At 37.8% G+C, this 11608-nt stretch overlaps 1 long non-coding RNA gene across 1 annotated transcript; it reads right to left on the bottom strand.

Annotated features, from left to right (window-relative positions):
• Positions 1-3425: 3425 nt before the first annotated feature.
• Positions 3426-10290, bottom strand: LOC121313785. Its single transcript, XR_005950038.1, has 3 exons — positions 10115-10290; positions 6226-6317; positions 3426-5616 (listed from the first exon to the last, which is right to left on the bottom strand). It is a non-coding gene; the product is annotated as an uncharacterized LOC121313785 (long non-coding RNA).
• Between the last annotated feature and the right edge of the window lie 1318 nt (positions 10291-11608).

The following is an 11608-nucleotide window of genomic DNA, read 5'->3' as shown; positions in this document are numbered from 1 at the left end:
CAGGGAAGACATTCATAACAAGCAACTGAGTGACGTGTCACATGTTCACAAAGAATGGATGTCCGCCGGCATGCCTGCAGGTTGCACAAATCATCTCATGTTTTTTTTTAATCTAAAAATTATATCAGTTATCAATGATATCAGTGTCCATCCCAATGTGTAACATGTGTTTGAGTGTCACCAGTTTCAGAGTGTCTCACTGACATTCTTAATACACCTTTTACTTCCTGCAGTGTGCTACCAGTGTTGAGAGGCAAACGCCTGCTCTTCATGACCATGCAATCTATCTGTCTATAGGTTTTTAACGACTATTTCTGGGTGATGCACGCTGGCTCAGAAATGACTTTTTTCACTGTGTAATTAGTCATCGCCATCACAGCCTTATGCAAAACCATGCAGATTTATTTTGACTTCATATTGAGGCTGATGCAATGGTCATAACGACCCTGTCTTGATTGTGTAATTTTTTATGTGTGTTTAAATGTAATAGGTGCAAGCTGATGTTGCAAGCCAGTATTTTCTTTTCATACATCACCGTTTTGTTGGAAGAGATGTAGGAATAAACGCAGATCATCTGGAGGTGTGGCATCTGTTACCTGTATACCTCTTTTTACAAAATATATTGGTATCCCTGAATAGATCTGGTGAGACGGTCTCACAAGTGCAGCAGTAGCTCAGCATGTCTATTGACTGGGAGTAGGGCATTTACTGCCCACAGACACGCCATCTGAAAGGTCTGCTGTGTAAACCCCTCTACTGCTTACTTTACTACATTGCCTAGCATGGTTATGCTCTTAGGGCTGCAATAGCTTTAGTGTTTGGAACAGACTGGAATTGGACTCAGAAAGGCTGATACCAATAACGTTAAGTACAAGCTTTAAGTGTGTGTAAGAACTGAAATTCTTCTACACTGCTTATGATGATCTGAAACCTCTAGTGATGTCCACACATTTAGCATCACTTAGAATTTTAGGATTGAGGCATAATTAAAACAAAACAAAACAAAAACAACATGGACATAACTTAGATCTTTTATTTAACATCATGTAATCAAAGAAACTACAGAATGATATTCCACAAGTCTAGAGGGAGCCATAATAGTAGTAGCCTACAGTGGATTTTGAAATGTCACATTTTTCAATTTTTGTCAGTTTTTTGTTTACAGTAGATGCCTGTTATTAGCAACTCTGGTAAAGATAACTTTTGGTTATTAACAGCATTTTCCCAGAAACCAATCCCGTCCCATAGACTTGAATGTAAAATGGAATTCTGATATTAACAACTACACTCTGGTTATTATTCATTGCCAGGGCTACAGAGCGCACTTGCATGATTTATGCACACACTTCATGCAGCTTTTATAACACGCTGACTTCGCAACTGCGTGTTTCAGGCGGACTGAGGCTACGAAGTGGCATGCAAAATTGAGATGGATTTACAGCGGGAGGTGGTACATTGTAAAAAGCAGACAACGTTGGACAATTTCTTATTTTAAAATTGTCTTCTTTAGAATTGACTCTAAGTACAACACATATTTTTTTATGTTTGCTTTACTCATTGTAAGGACAGTGTAGCACATCTTTGTGCTATACTATTTAAGCACACTCCCTTTTTAGTGTTACACACGCCTGAAGTAAACAGCTCTATGCTTGGATATTTCCTGTTTCTCATATAAGTCTTTTAACACTGTAACATTTAAAACACATGTATTTCAGTGCCATATCTGTACAACTACAATATATATTGTTCCGTATAAATACAAAATGAGGGCTTTTTGCTTATTGGCAACTTTGGGTTAATGACAACTTTTTGCTGGGAAACAGAGGTTGTTAATAAGCGGCATCTACTCTATATGGAAAATTACAAAGTGATATGTAATTCAGCATTGTTCAGCAGGTTTAATCTGACTTTACGAAGCAAAGTGTGTTAATGATATAGGATGATGCAAGACTTTTGGCCATAGCTGTATAACAATCCAAACTCATGAAACTTATTTAGTTGAGTTTACTGTCTAGGACACTTAAAAAAACAAAAAAAAAACATAATGACTGCAGGCAACCTATTAACCAACTCAGATGTTAGCCACAGCACACCAATCATGCCACCTGTACCATAACAGCCTACCATAAATAGAAACTTTAAAAACAAAGTTGCCTTTAGTTGTTTCTCATTAAAAACGTCAGCTTGTTGGTGAGATTGATATAATGCTGTCACATGCACCGTCTGTCCTTCCAGACTACACAGATACCAAACAAATACAACTTGTACTATGTGTACGAGGATCCGTCAGCAATAAGTACCAATTCTCTGTGCAGGTTTTGACTTAATTTTCTCTTTTATAATCTCTTTCTCTTTTCTAAACAACAAACAGGTTATTCTGTGATATTAAAGCAACAAGTTAAGAGCTGAAATGATGCTGTCTTACTCAGGCAATTAATCACGTTGCAATTCTCTTGAGCTGCACCGTGCATCTGGAGTCATGCTGACAACAATAACCCAGCCCTAATATTGATGGGAACCTAAAAATAAGTCGTATCAGCTAATTATTGGTCCATTAAAAAAAGATGACATCACTTAGCAAGTGAATGATGGTAGAGTGGTGATTGTTGGTGTTGTGGGTGACAAATACAACGTATCTTAAATGCAGTCAGCAAAATAAAGATTAATTGATTTTGGCATGTGTTCTTGTTTTGCTCTGTGCATGGGTGACATTTTTATGTTATTTTGCTGTTAGGCCATTAATGTGAAATCTGACATACTGCTACAATACTTACCATATTTAAATAGCATGTACTGTATTGCACTTAATGTATCATCTCTCTAGTTTTGGCAAGTGATATTTTCAGAATCCTATCGTTTTGAATTAAAATACTACTTCTGTTAAAATATAGTACTGTACCAACAAAACCAATATAGTATATCTAAATGGAAGCCTACTTATTTTAAAACACAGTCCTTTAAGATATGTATTTTTGATATTGTCCGTTTTTGAGGGAACACGAAAAAGATACAAGGGTTGCAATGGGCCAGATATGTGTCACATGCATTTAACCATCACTGAAGTTAACATGTTATAGGGTTTGATATGTTAGTGCTGACTGTAATCAGATATGTGTCACATGCATTTAACCATCACTGAAGTCAACATGTTATAGGGTTTAATATGTTAGTGCTGACTGTAATCAGATATGTGTCACATGCATTTAACCGTCATTGAAATCAACATGTTATAGGGTTTGATATGTGAGTGCTGACTGTAATTCATGCCACAAGCTCCTGCCCCCTGAATCATGGTAACGGCAATAATAATAATAATAATAATAAATAATAATAATAATAATAATAATAATAATACTACTAATAATAATAATTATAACAGTAGAAGTTTAGATTTATAAATAATAAAGGAAGTGTATCACAAAACACAAGCAATCACAGTGACTGCAGTTTGCCTGTGTGTCAGGGCGGATGTTGGGCATGAACCAGTGGCTCTGCGAACCGCAAACAAGCATCTTAATGACAATGCAAAAGAGTCAGGCTTGTCTGCATTTGTCACACAACACTGCCATTACACCTAGATGAAACAGAGAGAATTATTTAATAATTCAAACGCGTCACAATGCTGTTTATGAATATGAAGCATTACAATGTGGGAGTTTATCTATCAAACTGGGACAGACTCTCTTCATTTAGGGGCTCCTTTTTTTTTTTTTTTTTTTTTTACTAGTATTGCAAAATGTTCATTCTGTCCATGAATTAATTTCTACATAAAATGGTTTGCAGTCTAGAGGCTGACCCTAAGGTCTCCATGACTTGCTCATTTTTATATTCAGGATCATGTCCTGTTTCTAAATTATTGCTTGGCAGGGTTTTTGCTATGCTAAGTAAGGCTCTTAACATAGTTTGGGGATTAGAATTTCTTTTAGGAACCTTATGCTAATTCTAATCCTAACATCTGAAGTGTAATTCCTAGTTCTGGACATATCCTCCAGAGCATGTCCCATAACTGTGTTAGAGTGTATGAGTTTGATTCAACATGGACATTATAGCATTATGGCCTTGGAGGCACAGCAGAACACTTAATTTGTTTGAATAGGGTTCAGGTGACAAGTGATAAGCAAGGCTGTATTTTTTCCATGACTGTCACAGATTTTTACGATTTCCGTGAAAATTACCCATTCCATTGTAATATGTAGTGAAGTATATTTCTGAAAGTATAGTTAAAATATACATGTTTCATCTATCCTTTTCATACTAAATCTTTTTTTTCACTTTCCTTAGTTTTCTTAGAAGGTAATTACTCTGAAATTACCAGCATCAGCACACCGCCACAGTCCATGCTGTATAATTGAATTATCTGCCACATGCCAGTAAGTGTCACAATGGCAGTGGACAGAACATGCACGCACCTGTATTGAGGTCTCTGCCACTGTTAGTTAACCCTAACCCTACCTGAGCATGGACTGCGCAACACACGTGATGTAACAAAACCGCCACTCGCAGCGATGGCACTTAGACTGCAGCTTTGTACTGCAGACTTTGAAAACTTACAATCTCTCCAAACATTTTGCGTTTTAAGTTAGCACTTTGCGAGTTTAGCTAATGGAGCTGCTCAACATGTTACGACTGGAGGTATACATTTAGAATTACAGTCATACAAATATTACAAGTGTAGAATAATAAGATTAGCCAGGATTACTGCAAATAACGACTTCGGCAAGCACTGAAATCCCAGAGGTAGCTGGAAATTTCCCCGAAGCGTTTCAATTAGGGAGCCCTTAAGCGTGGCTTTGTTAGAGCATGATAGAGTTTGAAATGTGTAAAGATGCACTGCTGTATAGAATAGAATCTTATTTTTGAAATTACACTAGTCCTTTTCCCTTACACGATGATTATCAGTGGTACCTGTATGTGTCTTTCTTATATACATTACAGAATGTGTGTAAGTATGCATGCATGTATGCGTGTATAATGCCTTGTAACAAGAACTGGAAAGCTGTGTGTGCCAAGAGTGCTCTAATACTGGCTGGAGCATAGTATACCACATGTATATACACACTCACACACACACACACATACACACAGTGCCCATGACCTTCTGACTTGACAACCTGTGAGAAAAAGCCCCCAAAAGAGCCATAAAACATGGCTTTAAAAGGAAGTCAATATGTACATAACCTTACTACAGCTTTATGGGAGCAGATATCATTTCTCTTCGACTTCTTGATGGGAATTAGCTAACACTGGTTACTATCTCCATTAATGGACAGAGTGATATTACAGGCTATGGTGGGTGACAAACCCAGTCTTCACCTGTGACATTGTTGGTGATGTGACAACATGGATGCCTATGTTCCCCAAGGCAGGGTGTGGAAATTGCAACTGTCTTTACCAGCTGGTGAAGCATTTCTGCAGGTCAACTAGCACTGGGATAAAAGCACTGTTAGCTTCCTTTGAGCAATGTCTTAACTGCTGTGTCCTATAGACACAATTGCAGATGTCTCAATCAGAATAGAATGGTCACTGCATAGTCCCAAGTTTTATCAGCTGGAATGCTGGTCCAGGATATTTGTCGTGGATGAGCAGGAGGAGGAGTGGGGGGTCCGGGGTAACCTCCTTCCACAAAAAAAAAAAACAAAGTTGGACAATGATTAATCTGACCTCAATTACTTCAAATTACATTTCAGATCAACACAAGATAAAGGAAACAACAACACAGATTTATTAAAATTCATGTAATTTGCAACTTCAATGAAGAACCAATCAATGAATGAAGTGTACATACAATCATATGCTGACAATGACAAACAGTAATCTTATATGGCATTTTTGTTTGCCGGATTGTACAATGACTGTTGCAGGTCTATGGGTTTTAATGATAATTTGGGTAAATGTGGGTCATTTGGGTGATCTACATTATCCTGTGATTGCGAACCCTAACCCTAAAATCTAACTTAAAAACACATTTAAAAAAATGTCTTCATACACAAAAACATTTGTTTACAATTGCATTAAAATCCTCTGCCCTAGCCTACTTGTCACCTATCTGTCGATGCTGTACATTATCTAGCAGGTAATGACTGCTTTATCAGACATTAATTCTTAAGCATATTTAGCTGTTGCACACATATCTTCACAATAACACGTGATATTTCTAGATTCTGCTGATCAATTATATATCATATCTATTTGCTTATTCTATCGAGCCATACAAAGGAAACTTACCTTGTGTTAATACGTTGGAAGCGTTAGTGCAATCAGGCTACGTGATGTGTTTCTTAGACAATGGTCCTGTCAATGGGAGGTGCACCCCAATGCTGTTAGGAAAGAATGATTCCTCTTTGACAGTCATCACACAACAGGATGCAATGTTCGCTCATTTACTCCACCAAGGTTAGGAACTCAGTGCACATAACTGTCCTATTTTCAACAAGCTGAAAAGGTGTTAAAACGCAACTATTTGCCTAGAATATGCAGTGTCTAATACTGGAAGAACTGATGACAGCCCTTTATTTATAGACGTTCTTCTACCCAATCAATTCACCACATTTTTGTATATGGCATGCCATTCCAGTCAGACTGGCTTTATGATGTTGCAAGTGGGTGAGTTTTTACGCACTGTCATGCCATTTCTGTGGAAGCACTGCTAGTGAGAATGGGGCAAGTGTCACAAAAGAGATTCAGTGGCAGTTCCGGAAATTTTGCTGTTTGAATTTGGCTTGCATTCAGTCAGGGAGAAGGAAGATAGATAGGATGTATGCATATAACAAATTTAACAAAAATCCTACTGATACAGCTGAAAATTAAATGCGAACAGGCGACCTCCAAGGGTCACAGAAAAGAAGCTTTTTGCCAACAAACATGAGCAGTGCAATCAGCCAGTGGCTGCCTGCCAGTCACTGTTTTGTGTCCTATCTCATCAAAACATATGAATTTTCAAGAGCTGGTTTAAAGGCCTACTTGTTGCAATATCTTATAAGTCAAACTCCCACAGGTTTTGAATTGTGCAGTTACCAAACATGAGCATTGAACAGAGCTGGCACTTCGGGGGTTTTCATTGTTCCATATGAACATTTTCCTTCATTCTGACAATGTCCCTGCCAATTGCTGAATGTCATCAAGTAATGTGGTAAAACTGTTGACACTTATGGGTGGCAAAAAATGAGAGGAAAATGCAACTTTTTCATTGTGTTGGCAGCCCGGGTCACATTCTGCCATTTCATAATGATTATGTGAGCAGAAGGCCATCCTGGGCGCTCAGCATTTTAGAACAAGTTGCTGGTCATGTCATTTCACTGAAAGTAAATGTTTCAGCAAAGATAAAGGAGGGGGGGACGACAGGACAGGACAGGACGGACTGTGCAATAAAAAAGTAAACAACATTCTTGCTCTTTAACGAACGCAATGATTTGTATGTTTTTCTTATTCAGTTGTTTTTATTGGAAAATGTGTTCAGAGAGAATTGGAAAATGGTTGAAAATGTTCGATTGATGGGCTATGGGTGAGTTATAAACTCAGGGGAGCTATTGGGTACTCCAAATTAAAAAAAAAAAATAAATAATATATTAAGCTTTTATCTGTTGAGAAATCTTAATTTCAATGTTTTGCATTCTATCTTATTAACCCTATCCCTAACCCTATCCCCCCGCCCCCCCACTGGTTTTAAATAGACACCCCCAAACCTCAAGCTTACAGCGCCCCTGAAGGTGCAGGTCAAAGTGTTTGTCCAGTGTCACTCGGAGTGTGTTTGTTCCCAGTTAATTGGCATGAAGAGATAGTGATCATCAGGTTAGCTTTGCTCACTACTTCCAATTCAATTCTTGTATAAAGGTGCTGACTGTCACAACAATGCTGTTTAAAGTTGCGACCAGGTGAACGCTTGTAGCTGATTCAGTTACTGCCTGAATGTAATTCCTACTGGAAAAACAGCCCGCTGATTTATGATTGTTTTTGTAAACTGAATCATTAACATTAATGGGTGAGTAAACCTGTCCGCTGTGCTTATCATTTGTCTAAATCAGGAAGGAAAAAGACATCAAACTCATCTTTGAACGTTATTGAATTAGGCTACTTCATAGATTATTCACACTTCTTAGCTTCTTAATAGGGCTCATTAGTTATGGAAGATTGAGGAAAGTAGTGTTGACTTTTACATGGCTGCCTTGATATGTGTAACTGTAGCATAATAAAAGAGTTGCATCCTTACGGCATATTTTGTATAACAATAATGTGCCAATGCATTAGAACACCTCAAGACATATCTTTTATATACTGACCTGCATGAAAACCTCTGGGTGTGAGAATTTACATTTCTGGTCAGTAATCAGTAATATGGAAACAAGAGGCACTGGTGTGTGAAAATGTCAGGCCACTTAGTATTTTAATTAGGCATCTTAAACAACCTACAAAGTCTCCTGCATTTTATCATTTGCTGCTATGTGTTCCTTTTACCTTACTGTTTTAAATTAATTGCGGTCTGTCTATTAAAGTCATCAATTAAATTAGACAATCACAGATTTGCCTATGTTGACAATGTTTCAAGATTTTCAGTTCCAGTGTTTTGATTTCATATGCACAACAAACCAAAACCAGCACAAACAATGGGGTGTTCTAATGCATTTGCACAATACTGTATGTGGCAGTGAAACTCTACAAAAATGATCCATATCACTTTATACATGAGGTCTAAAATACATATTATTTTTTAAAAGAAAATCAGTCGATACTGTTGTCTAATCATTAACCTGCACTGTCAAAGTCTGTTTTCAGACTTGCGGAATTCTTGGATCAGGTGTAAAGTATGCTGGCTCGCCTCTGTTCTCTTCACAGGTAAACAACTAAATCGAAGGAGGAGAGTAGAGCTGTACACATTCCATCACAGGAGGTAGCCCCACACCTTCTTCAGCTATGCATGCGATTCTTTCAAAAGCACACGGGTGGAAAACATTGCCCCCAGTTTTACAGCTAGTGGTGGAGTAGCAACAGCTTCAAATATACCATATTAGTTCAATTATAAGATAAGTTTTAGTCTGTGTCTATATACATATAGAGAAGACTATTGTTACCGATAGGGGGCTCTAATGCCTGAAGCTGCAGGCTGAGGGCATTGCACACTGGAGGTAATAATTGTCTTCTCTGGAGGTAACAACAGTATTTTGTTTATATATAGTTGAAACAGCATAAGTAAATAACTAAATAACATAAATAAATAACAGAAAATGTTTTTGAAGCTCATACAGCCAGTTTTTTTCTTTCATTTGTAGCATGTTCTGTCATTCATTCTCTGTTTGGTCACAGAATTGCCATTCAGCAGTTTTTTCATTCAGCCATTTTTTCATTCACATTACTGAATATCCCATTACAGATAAGAGCAGTTACAAAGTACAGTAAAATCAGTAGTAAGATCAATTTGAAATAAGAGCAGCACAAGGAATGCAGTAGATAATTAGATGTAAGAGCGAGCTTGACTTAGAGCAGATACACATATATCCAGTAATCATTGAAACACCCTTCTGTGCCAGACTGGTGCACTTTGTATGGGAGTGTTCCTTGCCTTCATGTTGTAGCTTTTTAGAGAACCTGGAATAACCCACTATCAGTGGATAGTGGTGGGCCTTCCACAGTTCATCAATAGATTTTCCATGATTGTCCCACTTCAGTGTTTAGATATTTAAATCGTGTGTCTTGAGGCATTTCCAGAATAGTGTTATCATCTTGCAAAACATTGCACGGAACATGCAGTGTTTACTTATACATCACAATGCTGTTTGATAGACATGCCCAATGAAGCCACAGCCAATGAGAGACCTTCTGTTGCCAGTTGCCATTGAGCAGCATAGAAAACAGCGCTGGATCTCTGTTCTGTATGCATGGCTCCTATCTGACCTGTCTGTGGCCTTGTGTTTGCCTCCGGTGGCTTCATAAGATTGTCTATCCAGCCCTCATCACAGCCCAAGAAAGCTACAGTACATCAAAGGTGAGGGAAAAATGATTACATTTGCTGAGAAGCCCTTGCTGATTAAGCAGGTCTCTGTTAAAATGGCTGCAAGAGTAAACAGAAGGCTTGAGTTTACCCAACTAAACAAAGAACGAACAAAATCCCTCTCATAATTACCTGCTGTTGCTGTCCTCTTGGATTCTCATCTTCCTGAACAATGAAATATAGTCTTTCCTATGTTGTAAGATCTGTACTGTTTGTTTGTTTTTTTCTTCACTTCAGTATAGACTCATGGTACTGAATTTGTTGTATTTAAGGTGGGGCTTTTTTCCTATCAGAGCACTGCCTTTGGAACAAATACATTGCTCCTACACTGCCTAGGTTTGGTCATTCAATAAAAGCTGTGCCGTTTTGTGTGTGTACAGTATTGTTTCCTTTCAGTGGGTGTTGATTCACTCTGAGGAATTTCCTTTGATCAATAAAACAGAGTGAAAAGTCCTACCTTACACTTTCCCACACTTCCAGCACTTGAAAGAGAAAAATTTAACAAATGAAACACCAAACTCACTTTTGTTAATTCCAAATCTACCGTAGGATGCATTTATGAAATATCCTGTCACCTATGATAAATACCTTGGGGATAAAATATATAAGAAACTAAGTCAAATACGCAAATGTTTCAGCTATAATGCCTTCATCAATGGCATTGTCTGTCGTTACATCATCAGTGGGTAAATTTTGTCCATTTTAAATAGATGAGGGCAGCCCTTCCTAACCCATAGAGATATGCAAACTATTGGATGCATTAGCCAAGAACATTGCCTTCCTGACTTACAGAGAAGCATTTGCATGTAAGCATCAGTTCTGAATGAGCGTTTAACCTGTTCATACAGAATGAACCATTTACTTCACAACCTTCCCACTGAGCTGCTGTACTGTAATGCTATGTTCACATGAATTAGTTTCTATTTTTTCTTTTGTTGCTGAGTTTATTCATTGATTTATAAAACACATGGTTTGGAAAAGCGATTTGTTTCTTTGCAACAGAAAAATATCTACTTATTTTGAATAAGGCTCAAAAGCCTAGACTGTGGTTTGAAGTCAGTCAATAGAAAAGCAGTGCGAAAGGATAACAAGGAGAACATGATTAACGACAGAAGTGATGTGAAATCAATAGAAACAGCCTGGGATCAATAGCTGCTCTTTGAATTGGAGCCACTGGAGCTTGGGCTTGTCTTCAAGAGTTTCTGGCAAAAACGCACGGCTTGATTTCTGTTACTGAGCTGAGAAATAAAGAAATGGGTTACCAGAAATCCCAGCATGATTTTGCCTATACACTTATAACAATACAGCTCTACAGCTAGCAAAGGGAGAGTGTATGTTTTTTTTTTTTTTTTTCCACTGGTTTCTGTTTACCAGAGTCTCGGTACACAATACTCTGTGCTGGTAATTATTAATCAAAAGCTATTGTGATCCTTAACAGCAAAACTCAAGACCAGTTTACAAGGTTGATGATGCAACCAGAACAAAAACAACGAATGAAACACCTCAATGGCAAGTATTAGTCTGCTAGTAATTGTTGTCAGATTATTGATTTAAGTTACATGATAAGTGGGGCACACAAAAGACTGAATGTGGTAGACCCTCTCAGAATGGACCTGAACCTTGCAG

The sequence above is a fragment of the Polyodon spathula genome, chromosome 4 (assembly GCF_017654505.1).
Source record: "Polyodon spathula isolate WHYD16114869_AA chromosome 4, ASM1765450v1, whole genome shotgun sequence".
NCBI lineage: Eukaryota > Metazoa > Chordata > Actinopteri > Acipenseriformes > Polyodontidae > Polyodon > Polyodon spathula.
This window is presented reverse-complemented; position numbering and strand designations above follow the sequence as displayed.